The sequence below is a fragment of the Delphinapterus leucas genome, chromosome 17, assembly GCF_059928025.1.
Source record: "Delphinapterus leucas isolate spDelLeu-1000000601 "Yukka" chromosome 17, BTC_Dleu_Yukka2, whole genome shotgun sequence".
Lineage (NCBI taxonomy): Eukaryota > Metazoa > Chordata > Mammalia > Artiodactyla > Monodontidae > Delphinapterus > Delphinapterus leucas.
Genome location: NC_143145.1, coordinates 53,638,793 through 53,656,378, shown reverse-complemented (window position 1 = coordinate 53,656,378; position 17,586 = coordinate 53,638,793). Strand labels below are relative to the sequence as shown.

At 42.2% G+C, this 17,586-nt stretch overlaps 1 long non-coding RNA gene across 4 annotated transcripts; it reads right to left on the bottom strand.

Annotated features, from left to right (window-relative positions):
• Positions 1–5,889: 5,889 nt before the first annotated feature.
• On the bottom strand, positions 5,890–15,758 carry LOC149747032 (uncharacterized). Of its 4 annotated transcripts, XR_016388527.1 has the most exons (7): positions 14,339–15,758; positions 10,881–11,168; positions 9,928–10,098; positions 8,748–9,651; positions 8,353–8,497; positions 7,290–7,385; positions 5,890–6,130 (listed from the first exon to the last, which is right to left on the bottom strand). It is a non-coding gene; the product is annotated as an uncharacterized LOC149747032 (long non-coding RNA). The 4 variants fall into 4 exon arrangements; XR_016388526.1 differs by lacking the exon at positions 14,339–15,758 and having other exon boundaries at positions 10,881–11,825; XR_016388528.1 differs by lacking the exon at positions 14,339–15,758 and having other exon boundaries at positions 8,402–8,497; positions 10,881–11,825.
• Positions 15,759–17,586: the final 1,828 nt, after the last annotated feature.

Genomic DNA, 17,586 nt, shown 5'->3' with positions numbered 1-17,586 from the left:
TAAAGATGAAACAAACAATGATGAACAATGCAAGAAATGAAAATAAAAATACTCTACATGGGATTAATAGCAGAATAACAGGCAGAAGAACGGATAAGTGACCTGGAAGATAAAATAGTGGAAATAACTACTGCAGAGCAGAATAAAGAAAAAAGAATGAAAAGAACTGAGGACACTCTCAGAGGCATCTGGGACAACATTAGACGCACCAACTTTCAAATTATAGGGGTTCCAGAAGAAGAAGAGAAAAACAAAGGGACTGAGAAAATATTTGAAGAGATGATAGTTGAAAACTTCCCTAATATGGGAAAGGAAATAGTTAATCAACTCCAGGAAGCACAGAGTCTCATACAGGATAAATCCAAGGAGAAATACGCCAAGACACATATTAATGAAACTGTCAAAAATTAAATTCAAAGAAAACGTATTAAAAGCAGCAAGGGAAAAACAACAAATAACACACAAGGGAATCCCCATAAGGTTAAAAGCTGATCTTTCAGCAGAAACTCTGCAAGCCAGAAGGGACTGGCAGGACATATTTAAAGTGATGAAGGAGAAGAACCTATAACCAAGATTACTCTACCCAGCAAGGATCTCATTCAGATTTGATGGAGCAATTAAAAGCTTTAGAGACAAGCAAAAGCTGAGAGAGCTCAGCACCACCAAACCAGCTTTACAACAAAGGCTAAAGGAACTTCTCTAGGAAAGAAACCCAACAGAAGGAAAAGACCTACAATAATGAACCCAAAACAATTAAGAAAATGGGAATAGGGACATACATATAGAAAATTACCTTAAATGTAAATACACTAAATGCTCCCACCAAAAGACACAGATTGGCTGAATGGATACAAAAACAAGACCCATATAGATGCTGTCTACAAGAGACCCGCTTCAGACCTAGAGACACATACAGACTAAAAGTAAGGGGATGGAAAAAGATATTCCATGCAAATGGAAACCAAAAGAAAGCCGGAGTAGCAATTCTCATATCAGTCAAAATAGACTTTAAAATAAAGACTATTAGAAGAGACAAAGGACACTACATAATGATCAAGGGATCGATCCAAGAAGAAGATATAACAATTGTAAATGTTTATGCACCCAACATAGGAGCACCTCAATACACAAGGCAAATACTAATAGCCATAAAAGGAGAAATCGACAGTAACACATTCATAGTAGGGGACTTTAACACCCCACTTTCACCAATGGACAGATCATCCAAAATGAAAATAAATAAGGAAACACAAGCTTTAAATGATACGTTAAACAAGATGGACTTAATTGCTATTTATAGGACATTCAATCCAAAAACAACAGAATACACATTTTTCTCAAGTGCTCGTGGAACATTCTCCAGGATAGATCATATCTTGGGTCACAAATCAAGCCTTGGTAAATTTAAGGAAATTGAAATTGTATCAAGTACCTTTTCCGACCAAAACGCTATGAGACTAGACATCAATTACAGGAAAAGATCTGTAAAAACTACAATCACGTGGAGGCTAAACAATACACTACTTAATAACGAAGTGATCACTGAAGAAGTCAAAGAGGAAATCAAAAAATACCTAGAAGCAAATGACAATGGAGACACGACGACCCAAAACTTATGGGATGCAGCAAAAGCGCTTCTAAGAGGGAAGTTTATAGCAATACAATCCTACCTTAAGAAACAGGAAACATCTCGAATAAACAACCTAAACTTGCATCTAAAGCAATTAGAGAAAGAAGAAGAAAAAAAGCCCAAAGTTAGCAGAAGGACAGAAATCATAAAGATCAGATCAGAAATAAATGAAAAAGAAATGAAGGAAACGATAGCAAAGATCAATAAAACTAAAAGCTGGTTCTCTGAGCAGATAAACAAAATTGATAAACCATTAGCCAGATTCATCAAGAAAAAAAGGGAGAAGAGTCAAATCAATAGAATCAGAAATGAAAAAGTAGAAGTAACAACTGACACTGCAGAAATACAAAAGATCATGAGAGATTACCACAGGCAACTCTATGCCAATAAAATGGACAACATGGAAGAAGTGGACAAATTCTTAGAAATGCACAAGGTGCCAAGACTGAATCAGGAAAAAACGGAAAATATGAACAGAAGAATCACAAGCACTGAAATTGAAACTGTGATTAAAAATCTTCCAACAATCAAAAACCCAGGACCAGATGGCTTCACAGGCGAATTCTATCAAACGTTTAGAGAAGAGCTAACAGCTATCCTTCTCAAACCCTTCCAAAATATAGCAGAGGGAGGAACACTCCCAAACTCATTCTACGAGGCCACCATCACCCTGATACCAAAACCAGACAAGGATGTCACAAAGAAAGGAAACTACAGGCCAATATAACTGATGAACATAGATGCAAAAATCCTGAACAAAATACTAGCAAACAGAATCCAAGAGCACATTCAAAGGATCATACACCATGATCAAGTGGGGTTTATTCCAGGAATGCAAGGATTCTTCAATATACGCAAATCAATCAATGTGATACACCATATTAACAGATTGAAGGAGAAAAACCATATGGTCATCTCAATAGATGCAGAGAAAGCTTTCGACAAAATTCAACACCCATTTATGATAAAAACCCTGCAGAAAATAGGCATAGAGGGAACTTTCCTCAACATAATAAAGGCCATATATGACAAACCCACAGCCAACACCATCCTCAATGGTGAAAAACTGAAAGAATTTCCACTAAGATCAGGAAAAAGACAAGGTTGCCCACTCCCACCACTCTTATTCAACATAATTTTGGAAGTTTTAGCCACAGCAATCAGAGAAGAAAAGGAAATAAAGGGAATCCAAATCGGAAAAGAAGAAGTAAAGCTGTCACTGTTTGCAGATGACATGATACTATACATAGAGAATCCTAAAGATGCTACCAGAAAACTACTAGAACTAATCAATGAATTTGGTAGAGTTGCAGGAAACAAAATTAATGCACAGAAATCTCTTGCATTCTTATACACTAACGATGAAAAATCTGAAAGTGAAATCAAGAAAACACTCCCATTTACCATTGCAACAAAAAGAATAAAATATCTACGAATAAACCTACCTAAGGAGACAAAAGACCTATATGAAGAAAATTATAAGACACTGATGTAAGAAATTACAGATGATACAAATAGATGGAGAGATATACCATGTTCTTGGATTGGAAGAATCAACATTGTGAAAATGACTCTACTACCCAAAGCAATCTACAGATTCAATGCAATTCCTATCAAACTATCACTGGCATTTTTCACAGAACTACAAGTAAAAATTTCACAATTTGTATGGAAACACAAAAGACCCCAAATAGCCAAAGCTATCTTGAGAACAAAACACGGAGCTGGAGGAATCAGGCTACCTGAGTTCAGACTCTACTACAAAGCTACAGTAATCAAGACAGTATGGTACTGGCACAAAAACAGAGAGATAGATCAATGGAGCAGGATAGAAAGCCCAGAGATAAACCCACACACATATGGTCACCTTATCTTTGATAAAGGAGGCAGGAATGTACAATGGAGAAAGGACAGCCTCTTCAATAAATTGTGCTGGGAAAACTGGACAGGTACATGTCAAAGTATGAGATTAGATCACTCCCTAACAGCATACACAAAAATAAGCTCAAAATGGATTAAAGACCTAAATGTGAGGCCAGACACTATCAAACTCTTAGAGGAAATCATAGGCAGGACACTCTATGACATAAATCACAGCAAGATCCTTTTTGACCCACCTCCTAGAGAAATGGAAATAAAAACAAAAATAAACAAATGGGACCTAATGAAACTTCAAAGCTTTCGCACAGCAAAGGAAACCATAAACAAGACCAAAAGACAACCCTCAGAATGGGAGAAAATATTTGCAACTGAAGCAACTGACAAAGGATTAATTTCCAAAATTTACAAGCAGCACATGCAGCTCAATAACGAAAAAAGAAAACAAGCCAATCCAAAAATGGGCAGAAGATCTAAATAGACATTTCTCCAAAGAAAATATACAGACTGCCAACAAACACATGAAAGAATGATCAACATCATTAATCATTAGAGAAATGCAAATCAAAACTACAATGAGATATCATCTCACACCAGTCAGAATGGCCATCATCAAAAATCTAGAAACAATAAATGCTGGAGAGGGTGTGGAGAAAAGGGAACACTCTTTCACTGCTGGTGGGAATGTGAATTGGTTCAGCCACTGTGGAGAACACTATGGAGGTTCCTTAAAAAACTACAAATAGAACTACCATATGACCCAGCAATCCCACTACTGGGCATACACCCTGAGAAAGCCAAAATTCAAAAAGAGTCATGTACCAAAATGTTCATTGCAGCTCTATTTACAATAGCCCGGAGATGGAAACAACCTAAGTGCCCGTAATCTGATGAATGGATAAAGAAGATGTGGCACATATATACAATGGAATATTACTCAGCCATAAAAAGAAATGAAATTCAGCTATTTGTAATGAGGTGGATAGACCTAGAGTCTGTCATACAGAGTGAAGTAAGTCAGAAAGAGAAAGACAAATACCGTATGCTAACACATATATATGGAATTTAAGAAAAAAAAATGTCATGAAGAACCTGGGGGTAAGACAGGAATAAAGACAGAGACCTACTAGAGAACGAACTTGAGGATATGGGGAGGGGGAAGGTTAAGCTGTGACAAAGCGAGAGAGAGGCATAGACATATATACACTAACAAACGTAAGGTAGATAACTAGTGGAAGCAGCCGCATAGCACAGAGATATCAGCTCGGTGCTTTGTGACCGCCTGGAGGGGTGGGATAGGGAGGGTGGGAGGGAGGGAGACGCAAGCGGGAAGAGATATGGGAACATATGTATGTGTGTAACTGATTCACTTTGTTATAAAGCGGAAACTAACACACCTTTGTAAAGCAATTATACCCCAATAAAGATGTTTAAAAAAAAAAAAAAGAAAATATATAGGCGAAGGGTAAAAGGGTTGGAATAGATATACCATAACAGTAAAAACAAAACAAAACAACAACAACAAAACCGGAGTGGCTAAGAAAATATCAGAAAAAAATTACATTTTAAGACGAAAATTTTTACCAGAGACAAAGACATTTTAAAATGATAAAATGATTATTCCATCTAGAATGCATAATAATTATAAACTTATATGCACGTAACAACAGGACTTCAAAATACAATGAAGCAAAATCGACACAACAGAAAAGAGAAACAGACAGTTCTACAATAATAGTCGTATACTTTAAAACCCTTCTTTCAATAGCAGAACAGACAGAAAATCAACAAGAAAATAAAAACCTTGAACAGCATTATCAATCAAGTAGACCTAACAGCCATCTAAAAAACATTCCACCCAACAGCATCAGAATATACATTCTTTTCAAATGCACATGGATATACTATATGCTAGAGCATAAAACAAATTTCAGTACATTTTAAAGGATATAAACCATACGAAGAGTGCTCTCAGATGACAACAGAATGCAATAAGAAATCGTTAACAGAAAGAAATTTGTTGAAAATCACAAATGGAAATTAAAGAATATATTCCTAAATAATTCATGGGTCAAGTAAGAACTCGTAAGGGGAATTAGAAATAATTTGAGATGAATTAAAATGAAAGTATAACATATTAATACTTGATTGGTCCCACATACTCTTCTGAAAAGCAGAGGGGTTAGACAAAGAGATCTAAATTAATTAAAAAATCATTTATTATTCTGGGAATAAAAAGAACTGGGCTTAGTCTCAGTTTTGCCTTTATCTTTGTGTCTGTTGATTATCTTGGAATAGTCATTACATAATCAACATACAGTTGCCAGCTCAGGAATCAAATACTGTCATCTCTAGGGCTACCATAACAAGATACCACAAACTTGTTAGCTTAAAAGAACAGAAATTTATTTTATCACAGCTCTAGAGGCCAGAAGTTCAAACTCGAAGTGTTGAGAGGACCATGTTCTTTCTGACGCCTCAAGGGGAGGATCCTTCTTTGTCTTAACCAGATTCTGGTGGTGGCCATCAATCACTGGTGTTGGCAGTTTTTTGATTTGCAGCTGCATCACTCTGGTCTCTTTCACTCTTGTCACATGGAATTGTCTCTGTGTGTTTCTGTCTCTGGAAACAATTTGAATAGAAATTTCTATTTTTAAAAAACAAACTGTTGATTATTATGCTCTATTTAGATACTTCCTCTAACCCCCACCCACCTCCATTTCCCCATATGTATTTGAGAAGGAAAGAGGAACTCCTGTGAGCTATCATATTGGAAAGAATCAATAATACAATGTTTTACTAGAGATGCCTCTTATCTAAAATATTTGAATTAAATATAAAATCTGGGGAAATTATCGCCCAGTTTCCCTCTTCTAGAGGCATGTTCTAAATGACAGGCGGCAGAATATTCTATACCCATGAGGTTTGCTGACCTTATTGATTTGGGCCAGGATCTGTATTTTCTCTCTAAAGAAAACAGTATTCTCTCTTTACTTTCTTTAATATATAATGTTGGTGTCTTAAGTTTATTGTCAGAGAGGATGCTTATAGCTCAAATGATTTGGTTGTATTTCACCAGGATTATTACAAGATAGTCAAACAATGGCCGGGCTCCAGGATAGACCTCGGTCCCTTTGGTCCACTGGGATACTGATCTGAAAGCCACTGTTTTCTTATATTCCAAAGACCAAATAAATAAACAAACAAAAAAACAAGTAAATGAAACTATTTTAAAACCAACTCTCTTTTCTTCCTCATCCATGTTAATTCTCTTCTACCTAAAATTACTTCCTGGAAGTGATTTTTATGTTTCTTAGAGCTTCTTTACGTATATATCCACACTAATGCATATAAAACTGTGCCTTGTAGATCTTATACTTTTTCCATTTGAATAACTATTTTCTCATGTCATATAGAGTTTATCCATTGTCCTAGATATGCATTTTCCCTGTGTATTTGAGCATCATAGGAAGATAAATTCTACTCTTGAAAATGTTAACTGGTCACTGAGACACAGAAAGCTATTATTCTTACCAGTTTTCAATAGTGAGTAGATTCTGTAGGGGTGGGATTTTAAGATGTAAGTATACTGTTTTTCTACACTCAAATTCCGTTCCCCTTATCATAGAAATTGACCAGCGAAGTGTGCTGCTGACTTTTCAGAATCCATGTACATATAATCCATTGTTATTAGATATAACATTGGTCAGAAAAGCATACTGTGAAATGTTGCTTTTATTTAAACTCCCACTATTTTCACTACATGGTTTCAAGATTTTACTTCATTATTGTCCTCTGGTGGTGGGCTCTGTGAACTGCATATTTACGGGTCTGGAGCACATATCTTCCCGGAGGTATACAACTCCTCAGGTACCAGCTAAAGAGTAGATGATAAGAAGCATTCAGATTTATTAAAACTCATTAAGAATATCAGTAGCCTGACTGTTGTTTCTAAAAATATAAAATATTTATCCTTCTGTTGTCAAACAACCATATTTCATGAAAAGAAGTATAAATCTTTTTTTGCTTGCAATAGAAGAACGATAATTGAAGATATTCTTCATTTGGACCAAATACCTTCTCTGAAAATATAAGTTAAAATAGGAGTTGAAATTTCCAAAATATTCTTTAGGAAATAAAACTCCACATATAATTTCAAATTATAATTTAGTTTTACCTTAAATTTAAATATCTATATTGAATTTAATTTAAGGAAGGAAGGAAGGAAGAAAGAAAGAAGAAAAGAAGGAAAGAAGGAAAGAAAGAAAGGATGGAGGGAGGGAGGGACGGTGGGAGGAAGGAAGGAAGGGAGGAGGGAAGGAAGGAAAAAGGAAAGAAAGAAAGAAGATAAAGTAAAATAAAATATAATAAAGTTATTAAATTAAAAATTACTTATTAAGAAAAAAAAACGAACGGATAGAACCTTTGGATAAATGGTGGAAGCAAAGCTATACAGACAAAATCTCATACAGAAGCATACACTTACAAACTCACAAAAAGAGGAATAGGGGGAAAAAATCATAAATCTTGCTCTCAAAGTCCACCTCCTCAATTTGGGATGATTCTTTGTCTAAATGAGGGAAGGAAAGAAGGAAGGAAGGAAGGAAGGAAGGAAGGAAAGAAAGAAAGAAAGAAAGAAAGAAAGAAAGAAAGAAAGAAAGAAAGAAAGAAAGAGAGAAAGAAAGAAAGAAAGAAAGAAGATAAAGTAATATAAAATAAAGTTATTAAAATAAAAATAATTATTAAGAAAAAAATTTTTTAAAACTACAGAACCCTAGAACAAATGGTGGAAGCAAAGCTATACAGGCAAAATCTCACAGAGAAGCATACACATACACACTCACAAAAAGAGGTAAAGGGGAAAAAATGATAAATCTTGCTCTCAAAGTCCACCTCCTCAATTTGGGATGATTCGTTGTCTATTCATGTATTCCACAGATGCAGGGTACATCAAGTTGATTGTGGAGCTTTAATCCGCTGCTTCTGAGGCTGCTGGGAGAGATTTCCCTTTCTGTTCTTTGTTTGCACCGCTCCCAGGGGCTCAGCTTTGGATTTGGCCCCGCCTCTGCGTGTAGGTCGCTGGAGGGCGTCTGTTTTTCACTCAGACAAGACGGGGTTAAAGGAGCCGCTGATTCGGGGGCTCTGGCTCACTCAGGCCGGGGGGAGGGAGGGGCACGGAGTGCGGGGCGAGCCTGCGGCGCCACGGGCCGGTGTGACTTTGCACCAGCCTGAGGCTCACCGTGCGTTCTCCCGGGGAAGTTGTCCCTGGATCCCGGGAACCTGGCAGTGGCGGGCTGCACAGGCTCCGCGGAAGCGGGGTGTGGATAGTGACCTGTGCTCGCACACAGCCTTTTTGGTGGCGGCAGCAGCAGCCTTAGCGTGTCATGCCCGTCTCTGGGGTCCGCGCTTTTAGCCACGACTCGCGCCCGTCTCTGGAGCTCCTTTAAGCAGCGCTCTTAATCCCCTCTCCTCGCGCAGTAGGAAACAAAGAGGGAAGAAAATGTCTCTTGCCTCTTCGGCAGCTCCAGATCTTTTCCCGGACTCCCTCCCGGCTAGCCGTGGTGCACTAACCCCTTCAGGCTCTGTTCACGCCACCAACCCCAGTCCTCTCCCTGCGCTCCGACTAAAGCCCGATCCTCAGCTTGCAGCCCCGCCCAGCCCCGCGGCTGAGCAGACAAACCTCTCGGGCTGGTGAGTGCCAGTTGGCACCTATCCTCTGTGCGGGAATCTCTCCGCTTTCCCTCCGCACCCCTGTGGCTGTGCTCTCCTCCGCGGCTCCTAAGCTTCCCCCCTCCGCCACGCGCACCCTCCTCCCGCGAAGGGGCTTCCTAGTGTGTGGAATCCTTTCCTCCTTCACAGCTCCCTCCCACTGGTGCAGGTCCCGTCCCTATTCTTTTGTCTCTGTTTTTTCTTTTTTTCTTTGGCCCTACCCAGGTATGTGGGGAGTTTCTTGCCTTTTGGGAGGTCTGAGGTCTTCTGCCAGCGTTCAGTAGGTGTTCTGTAGGAGTTGTTCCACGTGTAGATGTATTTCTGGTGTATCTGTGGGGAGGAAGGTGATCTCCGCGTCTTACTCTTCCGCCATCTTCCCCTCCCAGGTATCCGTTTTTTCTAGACTTTTCTTTCTTCAGCTCACAAAGGGGCCCCTGAGGATTAAGCAGAGGAACGTCAGGGTTTCTTCCAGGCCAGCTTCAGCCCTGGGATGTTCAGGGCAGACTCTCATTACAAACCTCAGTTTCTGAGGCTCCTGGCTTATGGCCATTTAGTATAGAAGGAGGCTCCTGGCTGGGGAAGGCTCAGACAAAACGATGCAGGTTCTAATCTGTGGCAGTGGGCAGTGGGGGGCGGGGGGTGTCAGTGCAGGAAGAGGCATTCGCTGCCTTAGGCATTTAAACCGTTGCCTTCTCTTCAGGATGACTCACCTGCAAGATTCTGTGGGGTCCGCCTCCTGCCACCATGCTACAATTGCCGGATTTTGGGTCTGGAGCAACCCAGGTCTTCGTCCGGCATTTCCAGAGAGTGCTTTCTCTTCGGAGCACGTCTGGGGACTGGCTTCTCTGCTTCCACCTTGGCTGGCGAGGCCAAAGGAGCATCTTCCATGGGGAAGAGAGGGAAGACATTCCAGTTTGGAAGAACAAAAGCAAAGACACACTCTTCTCTACCTTGTCCTGCCCCAAATATAAATTCATAGCACCTTCACATTTTTATAACTATGGACTTAAAAAGACCAAGAGATTAAGGGGCCTACCCAGTGTTACACAGGTAGTGGAGAGGTGTTCTGCTCAATGGTTAGGTTCATGGTGGGGCTCCGGATTTACAGCTGATAGGAATGTGAGGACAAGCTCATGCCATTTCAAACATTTCCAAGTGGTACTGAGAGAGATGTTGAAGGTGCAAAATGAGGGTGCTGAATGACCTCACAAAGTGGGGATGGTGGGCCCATTTTAACATGAAATTGAAAATAAATTCATGACAAAAGGACATAATAGAAAATGACAACATAATCATAACACTCCCCTCTCCCCTGGAAGTAAAATTCATTAGAATCCTCTCTCTCTCCACCATGAAAGGATGAGATAAAGTCTCAGCAGCAGCCCCCGTGAAAAACATGGTCAACAGGGTGAAGAGGTGTCACTAAGACCATATGGTGCGACTCAGAGAAGCAAAGAGACAGCTCTGCCCTTAGCCTGATGAGGCCCACAGGAAGGAACATGTGTGGCAACCTTGGATAGTGTGGCAATGAGAGAGAACCTTCTTTAGGAGGGGACTCCCTGCTGCCACCTTGAAAAAGCAAATATGGGACATTCGTTTACTGTGGCTCTTGCAGAGGCGATGTGCCCAGAGGTTGGGCCACCCTGCTTGACAATCAAAGCACCTTGTATTCCTGTGCTGCTTGAAAGCTCCAATCGCCGGATTTTGGGTCTGGGGCAACCCAGGTCTTCGTCCGACCATTCCAGAGAGTGCTTTCTCTTCGGAGCACGTCTGGGGACTGGCTTCTCTGCTTCTACCTTAGCTGGCGTGGCCAAAGGAACATCCCCGTAGAGCCGGTAGCCACCAACCAGGCAGTATGTCTCCCCATGCCAGCCCAACTGCGTTTCTCCACACCCGCGGTACAGGACATGGTAGTGACCAGGTGTAGGATGAGAAGCGGGAGCCACTGCTGCTGCAAAGAAAATCAGAACTGATCAGTCACTTCTGCTGTGCACAGTCTCCTGCCAGAATTTCCCTCTCTCATGTCTCTCCCAGTTTCTGGCTGAAGACCTTTTAATCTACTTGACGTCCAAAACACAGCCTTGGCGCATCATCTCTATGAGTCCCTAGAGAAGGGACACTGGCTGCAAAAGCAATCCCTAGAGCCTAGGGCTGCAGCACATGAGGAAGTCTCTTCACCATTCCCAGGGAAAACAGTAGAACCCGAAAGTAATTGCAATCATGATCCTCTCCATCTCTCGCTTCCACAACAGAGAAAACATTTCTTGCAGTCTGTCACTTCTGAGGCTTTCATGGAAATGTCTTTCAAGTTTTGGAAAAAAATAATCTAATATAAATTGGTTAAGAGCCCCGCCCACCTTGGCAACCCCTCTTGGGCCCCATTTATACTGCCTATTTCAACCACACTGAACTCTAGCTGTCTAATACTTTTATGTCGATTAGAACAAGGCCAAATACTGAGGCAGAGTGATCAGGAGACTCAGAACCGGGTTCTGGGTACCAAGTCTAGGCTCACATCAACCCAGCCTCCTGGGACACCATCTCCTCAGCCCTCCAGTCTCATTAGCACTTCATCACCGCCCCCCCCTTCGTTCTTACGGTCTTCCCATCAATATGGCAACACCCTCTCCCCTAGTACTCAGCAACTCAGTAAGGGATGTGTCTGAGGGGACCGATATAGATGTCTACATGATAGCACAGTGGTGCCTGGGTTTGAAGGTGCGGTTCAAGAGTGGCCCTGTTCCTCAAACCGCTCCATTTGCAACTTGCCAACAAAAATGCGCTTGTCTTTTGTTAAGAGGCCAATCAGGAAAGGGTCTGAATGGAAGCATCCTGTAGCCCAAAGGGTAAGGCTACATTTATAAAGCTCAGAACCGTCCTGCACACTTGTCCAGGGATGAGCTTTCACTTGTCCTCAGCAGTGAGAACTGTGCGTCCCTGAAGGCGTCCCAGGTCACTGGTATTACTTACATTTGGGGGGAAAGTGCTCAGCTGTACGTAGTTGGCAACCCCCACAGGAACATGTGCCAGCCGGGTGAGGTTGTGTGTATATCACACCTCCTGTAGAGTTGCCCTGTCTGGGTGTACCTGCTGCACTGCCCACCCAGGGAACAGAGCACAGGTTAGAGTACACATACACTACCCGGTCACACATTCTCACACAGACAGCCAAAAAGATTGGTATCTGGTGGAGAACGGGTAGAGTAGTTTCTCTGAGTGCAGCCCGTTTGCACAGTTATGCTGCCATGGAAACCCTGAGAACGCCTGTGAGGGCATCACTACCCAGTGACGTCATATATGGAACCTTTGACTTGAGGGGCAGGCTTGAGGAGGAGGGGCAGTTTTGTGGAGGAGAACAGGGTAGAGGCAAAGGTACTCTGCCTCGCCCCTCACCCCTGGGCCTCCCCACCCACGCCCCAGCCTAGTAGACACCCCACGTGGGGCGTGCCGGTGGGCTGGCACAGCCGCAGGGGCCACAGGAGGGCAAGAGACACCCATATTCTGAGTTTGGCTTGAGAGACAAGATTAACGTAAGAGACAGCTAGGTTGTATGGCACTGACCCTAAGAGGCAGAGATTTGTGTGGCCTGGGGAATCAGGGAAGGCTCCTTGGCAGTCGGCCTGAAGGACAAGTGAGATTTGGACCCATGCGGAAGAGAGGGAAGACATTCCAGTTTGGAAGAATAAAGGAAAAGACACACTCTTCTCGACCTTGTCGTGCCCCAAATATAAATCCATAGCACCCTCACATTTTTACAACTGAGGACTTAAAAAAACCAAGAGGCTACGGGGCCTACCCAGTGTTACACAGGTAGTGGAGAGGTGTTCTGCTCAATGGTTAGGTTCATGTCGGGGCTCCAGATTTACAGCTAATAGGAATGTGAGGACAAGCTCATGCCATTTCAAATATTTCCAAGTGATACCGAGAGAGATGTTAAAGGAGCAAAAGGAGGGTGCTGAATGACCTCACAAAGTGGAAATGGTGGGCCCACTTTTAACATGAAATTGAAAACAAATTCATGACACAAGGACATAATAGAAAATGACAACATAATCATTACACTCCCCTCTCCCCTAGAAGTAAAACTCATTAGAATCCTCTTTCTCTCCACCATGAAAGGATGAGAGAAAGACTCAGCAGCAGCTCCCATGAAAAACATGGTCAACAGTGTGAAGAGGTGTTTCTAAGACGATTTGGTCCGACTCAGAGAAGGAAAGAGACAACTCTGCCCTTAGCCTGATCAAGCCTACGGGAAGGAACATTTGCGGCAGGCTTTGATAGTGTGGCAATGAGAGACAACCTTCTTTAGGAGGGGACTCCCTGTTGCCGACCTCGAAAAAGCAAAGGTGGGACATTCGTTCACTGGGGCTGTTGCAGAGGCGATGTGCCCGGGAGGTAGAGACTGCTTCGACTACCATTTTAGAGGTTGGACCACCCTGGTTGAAAACCACAGCACCTTCTATTCCTAAACTGCTTGAATCAGCGGGTGCACGTTAGGACACACGAAGTCAGGCCCCATTTGGAGCAGATTGCCTTTGGGAATGGTAGAATGTAAAATGTGAAGGGGAATGCTCTGGAGGAGCTTTGTCATGGCAGGTGGGCCAGCATGAGACCACTCAGATTCTCCAAGGCTCCAGAGATTACTTGGCTGGGAGCATCCCTCTGATGTGGTGGGGGAACTTCTACCTTAATAGGACCTGGCTGGGCATCTGGGAGAGGCAGAATAAATGGTTTATTAACTACGAGAGCGAGAGACTCACCTGGGGGGTTCCACAAAAGCACTTAAAAAGACTTGTACCTGGATTCTTGAGCCAACCCCAAGAAAACTTATCTAGATGTGGAGTAGGGCTCAGGAAGCTGCACTTTTAATAAGCTTCCTGGGCAGTCCCACCACAGTGGTCCATGGATAGAATGACCAAATTACTGTGTATTCTCGGTTGCTTTTGGGAGTCAAAGCGGGCAATATGAGAAACCGCAGCAGCCCTACGTATAAACAGGGAATATTCAAGGCAAACAGAGGTGTTTAGTTATTCTATGCATGAATCAGATTTGAGAAAAGCTAGCCTGCTGGTTAAAGAACACAACCCTTACGACAGACAGACCAGATTCTGTCCTACTTACTTGTGTGATTTTGACCAAGTTCTTTTATCCTTCTGACTGTTTCTTCATATGGAAAAGAGCTATGGCTGTACATTTAGCACAATATTCTCTTTTGGCAAAAGTTGCTCTGGGTCCATGTGTGCTCTCTGCAACGTAATCCTTTACAGTGCGCAAGCATTTTTAAGTTGTTTGGTGAAGTACTACACTTGACTTTTAACTGTCCATTACTTCGGGCAAAGCTTATGTAGTGCTGCAGAGACTAGAACCTATGCAGAGATAGTGAGAGGATGTTATAAGCTTATTCTGCCGGTTTATGAAAAACTTTTAACCTTTTCTCCTCTTCCTCAACCTGCCACCAAGAGATGAGAAAGAAGGCAGAGCCTGGAAATGCACACCAAGCAATACTTCTGGGGAGTTAGTTGGAGCGGGAGGGCTGACGCCTGAGCCCAGCTCCGCTTAGCCGTGCGGGTCCGCGGCGTGTCCAGCGGCTGTGGCGGAACCCGAGGGTGGTGGGCGTGGGCCCGTGTCGCGGCTGCACTGGAGCGGTGAGTGAGGGCCATGGGCCGTTCTTGCGCGGCCGCCACATTCCCAGACCGCCCGCCAGCCCTCCTGGTTCCTTCGCCGCTCCCCGCCGCCGGGAGCCGGGAGCCCAGAGAAGCCCGCAAACGGGCACCTGCGCCCGCCGCCCGGAGATACACCAGAAATACATCTACACGAGGAACAACTCCTACATAACACCTACTGAACTCTGGCAGAAGACCTCAGACCTCCCAAAAGGGAAGAAAGTCCCCACGTACCTGGACGTGCGGATGAAAGGCTCTTGGTGCTGCAGCCAGGAGGCAGTGCTGTGCCTCTGAGGTGGGAGAGTCAACTGCAGGACACTGGTCCACAAGAGACCTCCCAGCTCCACGTAATATCAAATGGCGAAAATCTCCCAGAGATCTCCATCTCAACAACAGCACGCAGAATCACTCAACGACCAGCAAGCTACAGTGCTGGACACCCTATGGCAAACAACTAGCAAGACAGGAACACAACCCCACCCATTAGCAGAGAGGCTGCCGAAAATCATAATAAGTCCACAGACACCCCAAAACACACCAACAGACGTGGACCTGCCCACCAGAAAGACAAGATCCAGCCTCATCCACCAGAACACAGGCACTACTGCCCTCCACCTGGAAGCCTACACAACCCACGGAAACAACTTTCGCCACTGGGGACAGACACCAAAAACAAAGGGAACTACGAACGTGCAGCCTGCAAAAAGGAGACCCAAAACACAGTAAGAGAAGCAAAATGAGAAGACAGAAAAACACACATCAGATGAAGGAGCAAGATAAAAACACACCAGACCTAACAAATGAAGAGGAAATAGGCAGTCTACCTGAAAGAGAATTCAGAATAATGATAGTAGAGAGGATCCAATATCTTGGAGATAGAATAGACAAAATGCAAGAAACATTTAACAAGGACCTAAAAGAACTAAAGATGAAACAAACAATGATGAACAATGCAAGAAATGAAAATAAAAATACTCTACATGGGATTAATAGCAGAATAACAGGCAGAAGAACGGATAAGTGACCTGGAAGATAAAATAGTGGAAATAACTACTGCAGAGCAGAATAAAGAAAAAAGAATGAAAAGAACTGAGGACACTCTCAGAGGCATCTGGGACAACATTAGACGCACCAACTTTCAAATTATAGGGGTTCCAGAAGAAGAAGAGAAAAACAAAGGGACTGAGAAAATATTTGAAGAGATGATAGTTGAAAACTTCCCTAATATGGGAAAGGAAATAGTTAATCAACTCCAGGAAGCACAGAGTCTCATACAGGATAAATCCAAGGAGAAATACGCCAAGACACATATTAATGAAACTGTCAAAAATTAAATTCAAAGAAAACGTATTAAAAGCAGCAAGGGAAAAACAACAAATAACACACAAGGGAATCCCCATAAGGTTAAAAGCTGATCTTTCAGCAGAAACTCTGCAAGCCAGAAGGGACTGGCAGGACATATTTAAAGTGATGAAGGAGAAGAACCTATAACCAAGATTACTCTACCCAGCAAGGATCTCATTCAGATTTGATGGAGCAATTAAAAGCTTTAGAGACAAGCAAAAGCTGAGAGAGCTCAGCACCACCAAACCAGCTTTACAACAAAGGCTAAAGGAACTTCTCTAGGAAAGAAACCCAACAGAAGGAAAAGACCTACAATAATGAACCCAAAACAATTAAGAAAATGGGAATAGGGACATACATATAGAAAATTACCTTAAATGTAAATACACTAAATGCTCCCACCAAAAGACACAGATTGGCTGAATGGATACAAAAACAAGACCCATATAGATGCTGTCTACAAGAGACCCGCTTCAGACCTAGAGACACATACAGACTAAAAGTAAGGGGATGGAAAAAGATATTCCATGCAAATGGAAACCAAAAGAAAGCCGGAGTAGCAATTCTCATATCAGTCAAAATAGACTTTAAAATAAAGACTATTAGAAGAGACAAAGGACACTACATAATGATCAAGGGATCGATCCAAGAAGAAGATATAACAATTGTAAATGTTTATGCACCCAACATAGGAGCACCTCAATACACAAGGCAAATACTAATAGCCATAAAAGGAGAAATCGACAGTAACACATTCATAGTAGGGGACTTTAACACCCCACTTTCACCAATGGACAGATCATCCAAAATGAAAATAAATAAGGAAACACAAGCTTTAAATGATACGTTAAACAAGATGGACTTAATTGCTATTTATAGGACATTCAATCCAAAAACAACAGAATACACATTTTTCTCAAGTGCTCGTGGAACATTCTCCAGGATAGATCATATCTTGGGTCACAAATCAAGCCTTGGTAAATTTAAGGAAATTGAAATTGTATCAAGTACCTTTTCCGACCAAAACGCTATGAGACTAGACATCAATTACAGGAAAAGATCTGTAAAAACTACAATCACGTGGAGGCTAAACAATACACTACTTAATAACGAAGTGATCACTGAAGAAGTCAAAGAGGAAATCAAAAAATACCTAGAAGCAAATGACAATGGAGACACGACGACCCAAAACTTATGGGATGCAGCAAAAGCGCTTCTAAGAGGGAAGTTTATAGCAATACAATCCTACCTTAAGAAACAGGAAACATCTCGAATAAACAACCTAAACTTGCATCTAAAGCAATTAGAGAAAGAAGAAGAAAAAAAGCCCAAAGTTAGCAGAAGGACAGAAATCATAAAGAT